This window comes from Emydura macquarii, unplaced genomic scaffold (assembly GCF_026122565.2).
Source record: "Emydura macquarii macquarii isolate MOO-44397 ecotype Brisbane River unplaced genomic scaffold, CSIRO-AGI_Emac_v2 contig_1045, whole genome shotgun sequence".
Lineage (NCBI taxonomy): Eukaryota > Metazoa > Chordata > Testudines > Chelidae > Emydura > Emydura macquarii.
The window spans coordinates 7,683,642-7,689,641 of NW_027131182.1; the positions used below are offsets into that span (position 1 = coordinate 7,683,642).

The window sequence follows — 6,000 nt, forward strand, 5'->3', positions numbered from 1 at the left end:
AAAGTCCACAGGTCAGTCCAAAACCTGGAAACCTAGCTGAAAGCCTGGAATCTGGGGGTGGACATGGGCAATCATAGCATGGACAAAGGAGAGACAAGAGGGAATACAAAGGGGAAATCTAATGAACTTCTTAGATGTATGTATGAGGTATAAACAGGAAGAACAAGAAATACTAGTGAATAATCACAATTACAACATAACTGAAGTAAAAAACTTAATGCGATATTTCATATGACTGGAATATTGATACAGAAGAATACAGATTGTTCAGGAAGGACAGGCATGGAAAAAAGGGAGGAGGTGTTGCCTTGTAGATCAAAGATTCATACTCTTGCGCTGAGGTCGGGATAAAAGTGGGAGGCAGACTGTTGAAAGTCTCTGGGTAAGGATAAAAGGGGTAAAAAACTCAGGTGATGTCATGGTAGGGGGTCTACTATAGACCACCAAGCCAGGAAGAGGAGGTGATAAGGCTTTTCTTAAACAACAAAATCATCTAAAGCATAGGATTTGGTGTGATGGGGGACTTCAGCTACCCAGCTGTCTGTTGGGAAAATAATACAGCAAAATGCAGATTATCCAACCAGTTCTTGGAATGCGTTGGAGACAAGTTTTCATTACAGGAAGTGGGGAGAGCAACTACGCGAGAGGCTGTTCTCCCTATTTGATTCTGACAAATAGGGAGAAATTGGTTGAGAACTTGAAATTGGAAGGCATCTTAGGTGAAAGTGATCATGAAATAATAGAGTTTATGATTCTAAGGAATGGCAGGAGGGAAAACAGGAGAATAAAGACAATGGACTTCAAGAAGGCAGACTTTAGCAAACTCAGAGAATTGTTAGGTAAGATCCCGTGAGAAGCAAGTCTAAGGATAAAAAGAATTCAGGAGAGTTGGCAGTTTTTAAAGAGACATTATGAAGGTCACAAGAGCAAACCATCCCAATGCATAGGAAAGATGGGAAGTATTGTAATAGACCACCTGACTTAACCAGGAGATCTCCAAAAAATAGTCATACGAAAAGCAGAAACTAGATCAAATTTCATGACAACACTCAAAGGCATTTTTGCTTAGTGAGGGCTATTTCCAAACCAAATTTCTACTTTTATTCTTAGCTGTTTTAGCTACAGAGCAGTTCAAAAAAAAATTACACAAGGACAGAGTAATTTTTTTCTATTCTCCTTGTTTTTTAAAAAATGATCAAACTTTTAGGTCAGATTTTCCAAAGAAAAAATCAGCTTTGGGCAATCACTGCTGGAGATACAACTAGTCCCCTGTCTTGTCATCACACAATCTTAGTTCTTGCCTGAAAACATCCCCTGCATGGAAAACTCCTTGCTTGTGAGTTGCAGAAGCAATACCCCCTCCTGTGTACCCACATACGTGCCTCAGACCACAAAAAGTATACTTTTACCTTAGACAGAAGAATCATCCGAAGACACTGGAGTCCCTAATCTCCCTCCAGTAATAGAATGGAAAACCGAAAGGGGAGCAGAGGGGAACCAGAGGCAAGCAGAGTAGAACTAGCTACATAGCCATCTAAAGATTCCCAAGTCATGCTTTACCTGCAGAGGTGCTAAAAATGACTGCTCTGGATTTCCTGGCCATAAAAGCTCATCAAACAGCCATAGATAATACAACTGGAGCAGCCAGCCAGCCAGCTCTTATTGCACTGATCAGTTTCTTGATAAACACCTCAGGAGAACTAGTCACTAGGGCTTGGATTGTGCTTTTTGCAGGCTGAGATGCACTGGAGAGGTGTGGAAGGACAGCATTATACCCAGAAAAACTGGTTAACTCACTTCTTGTGGGTGTCTTGGCAGAAGCCGAAGCTGGTTTTAAGGAGGTATTTGGGTGAACTTAGAATGGTGGCCTGGCAAGCCAGTTTGGAGAGATCATTACAATGTGTAGGGGCATTCTGGTAGAAGATGTGACGATGGTTGTGGGAGATGCAGATAAACGGAGCATCAAGGCTGGAGGAAGGGATTGTGTTGGAGCGATTTGATAAGAGGCTAGGCGAGATAATAGGCAGGAGGTAGAGTTATAGAGACAATGTAAGAGCAAGAAGGTTGAGCTTGATGTAGTGAAGCACAGGGAGCTAGTGAGGGGGATTAAAAAAGTGGATAGGTCACTTGATCATGTCAACAGCCTAGGAGGAGGACCTTAGCATATTGTAGGAGCTATATTTTGTACAAGCTGTGATTGGATAGGAGAGGAGAAAGTTGCCTTAATCAAAATGGGAGAGAAGGACTTGGAAGATAGTTTTTGCTGTCTGGACAGTGAGAAAAGGTTAGATCTTTGCGATGTTGTACAGGAAGAAGCAGATGGATTTGGGCCCTGTGAGGATCTGATGGTATTTAGGAGAGGGAAGTGTTGAAGATAAGCACTGGATTTTGGGCCTGTGTGGCATGAAGGATGGTGGTGTTGTCAACAGTGAAAAGAACAGGGGAAAGAGAAGAAATTTGGGAGGAAAAATAAAGAGTTCAGTTTTGGTCTTGTTAAATTTTAACTTTTTGGTGAGCCAACCAAGAAGAAATGTCAGAGAGACCACGTGAGATGAGGGTTTAGTGCAGGTTTGCTTTTGTGCCTATTACTTCAATGAGTATGATGGAGCTAAAATCAAATAAATAAAGATTGTTTGTGGATAATGACTGGTCAAAACTGAAATGATCCATGCGTGTAAACTATTGCCTGATTACGCAGTTACACTAAGGTCCTTCTTAGGGCTATCAATTAATTGCAGCTAATGCCTGTGGTTAACTGAAAACACAATTAATGCATTCATTTTTTAATGCGTTAATCGCAGACCTTTGGGCATGGAGGGAGGCATCAGCTGCGGAAGGACCTCACTGTGTCCAGTCTGGCGCAGTAATCCAAACCAGCACGGGAGGGCGTGAAGAGAAGCAAAGACGGCAGAGGAAGAAGTGGCTCTCAGCCTGGCTCTGGCAGAGAACTATCTACCCTGACCGCCCCCTCCCCCCACCGTTCCCCATTGTCCCATGCTGGCCATTTGCTCCCATGACTGACCTTACCTGTGCCCCATTGTTCCTGGCTGGCCACTTGCTCCCAGCACCGACCCCCGCCCCCTCTGCTCTGTGCCCCATTGTTCTCAGCCAGCCACTCGCTCCCAGGACCACCCATCCCCCACCCACCCCCGCACCATGCCCCATTGCCCCTGGCCAGCCCTCACTCTGGGAGTACCCCGTATAGAACAGGGGCCTGGCGAACTCAGCATCCCTACACCAGCCTGCCTCTCCTCCCCTGCAGTATGCTGAGTCCCTGAGATAAAATCCACCCTCCCTTGCAAACAAGGTCTCACTCAACTGAAAGGAACCCACCTCGCTCAGTAAAAAGAGGTGAGCCTGGTGAGCCCAGTACCAGAAACCACCCTCTAGAAGCAGCAGCAAGACACCTCCCTCACCCTTCTCCTGCACAAGTCATTGGTTGCTTCCCCTCCTCCCTCGTCTTTCCCCAACACGGAATGCAGATTTCTCTTCCGATCAGGAGGCAAGCCTGGTGAACTCAGAAACCCCACCCAACAGGAGCTGCATCAAGAATTCACCCTTTTCTGGCACAACCTACACCCCTCCCATCTCCAGAAGACTGACTCTCTGAGATACAAAAATCTTAGCCCTTCAATAAGCCAACACTCCTGTAAAGGAGATGTACAAAATAGCATACATAAGGCATGCAACAGGAAAAATAAAAGCCTCCTGCGCAATTCACTTCCCTACGGAATGTTAAAATCCTGAGGTAAAATCTTTCCATATCCACGGCAAGGACTCTTTTGAACAGGGCACAAATATATTGATTATACAGAAGAATTTATTGAATTATTCCAGACATTGGCACAGTTCTACTGTGTTCTCATGTTCTTGAGTGATTAAATATCAGAAAAAATTAATGGAGCAAAGCAGCAACAGTTCAGGTCTTTTGAATAGGAAGTTTATTTTTAAAATATTTCCGGATGGTTCTCTGGCTGAAAAGACTGTTATCTGTAGCTATTGCAAGGTTGAGTTCCAGTACCTTAGAAGTACTTCAAATCTTCAGTACCGCCTACATGCTAAGCATGCTTTTATCCAGATCTCGTGCTACAGATAACCCACCATCAGCAAATGAATCCAGCTAGCCGTGACAGAGTACGATTACAGAGTTTCAGGATTGCTACAAGCTCATGCATCAAACAAAGGACAACAGCTTCACCAAAGCTATTGCAAAGTGGATAGCTATGGACTGCAGACCACTCAACATTATAAATGACACAGGGCTAAGAGATGTTATTCAAATTGCATCTTCCAATCCGTCACACATTGCCCTCCCAAGGAACCATTGCATCATGAATACATGACCTATTTGACAATGAGAAAGTTGGAGCTAAAAATGCACTAGCTCTTCCTTTGACTAGTGATCACTGAACATCCTTGAGCAATCACAGCTATTTTGGAGTCACAGCACACCTGATTGATGCCACATGGACTTTGCAATCGTTTGCTGTAACAGTAACGCATACTGAACAGAGATATTATGCTGAAGCATGTGCTGAACATTTCTTGGAAGTTGCAAAAAAATGGATTATTCAAGAAAAGGTAACAACAAATAGTACTGACAGTGGTGCACATAATATAGTAGCAGCAGCCAGTCACTTGCCTTTTGAACACATGATGTGCCTCTCTCACAGTCTGCAGCGATCCATTACAGTTGCATTCAGTGATGGTGGTTTTGAAAATATGCTGGCAAAATGTAGAAAACTTGTAGGCCATTTCAAACATAGACCTGCTAACAGGACAGAGCTAGGAATACAACAAGCTGCAAATGGACAGAAACAAGAACCTCTTGTACAAGATATTTCAACCAGATGGAACACCACATTGGCTACGATTCAGTTCCTGGTTTGCAATAAAGCTGTTATCACAGCCACATTAGCTCTTCAAAAGCACTATCTATCAGTGCCGACAGATAAGGATTCCAGCTTACGTCCGCAAACTTGCTTGAAAAACTGTCCCAACCAGGGCTTTGTCAAGCCTCAGCTTAAAAAAAAGCTAGAAACACCACTTGAGCCCTGCAGGTCTGTGACTGGCCTCTCCTCATAACTCTAATCTTGGGGAAGAATTGTTTGTCTCCTACTCTGTAGTTTTAACTACATTCTGCCATATATTCCATGTTATGGCAATCTTGGATGATGACCCAGAATATGTTATTTGATTTAAGAACACTTTCACTCCAGATTTGACAAAACGCAAAGAAGGTACCACTAATATGAGATTTCTGAAGGTAGCTACAGCATTTGACCCAAGGTTTAAGAATCTGAAGTGCCTTCCAAAATCTGAGAGGGACGAGCTGTGGAACATGCTGTCAGAAATCTTAAAAGAACAACATTCACATGTGGAAACTACAGAACCCGATGCAGAACTTGAACCACCAAAAAAGAAAATCAGCCTTCTGCTGGCGGCATTTGACTCAGATGATGAAAATGAACACACATTGGTCCACACTGCTTTGGATCGTTATCGAACAGAACCCGTCATCAGTATGGAAATATGTCCTTTGGAATGGTAATCAAAGCATGAAGGGGCATATGAATGTTTAGCGTATCTGGCACGTAAATATCTTGCGATGTCAGCTACAACAATGCCATGCAAACACATTTTCTCACTTTTAAGTGATGTAAACAAGAAGTGGGCAGCATTATCTCCCATAAATATAAACAAACTTGTTTGTCTTAGCAATTGGCAGAACAACAAGGAGGACTGAGTGGACTTGTAGGCGCTAAAGTTTTACATGGTTTTGTTTTTTAATGTAGTTTTTCTTTTTTGCATAATTCTACATTTGTAAGTTCAACTTTCATGATAAAGAGATTGCACTACAGTACTCGTGTGAGGTGAACTGAAATACTATTTCTTTCATTTTTTTTACAATGCAAATATTTGTAATAAAAATAAATATGAAGTGAGCACTGAACACTTTGAATTGTGTTGTAATTGAAATCAATATTTTTGAAAATGTCT

General features: G+C 42.7%; 1 pseudogene; it reads left to right on the plus strand.

Moving 5' to 3' along the window:
* The first annotated feature begins 3,898 nt into the window (after window positions 1-3,898).
* LOC137151125 (E3 SUMO-protein ligase ZBED1-like) lies at window positions 3,899-5,746 on the plus strand (annotated as a pseudogene).
* Window positions 5,747-6,000: the final 254 nt, after the last annotated feature.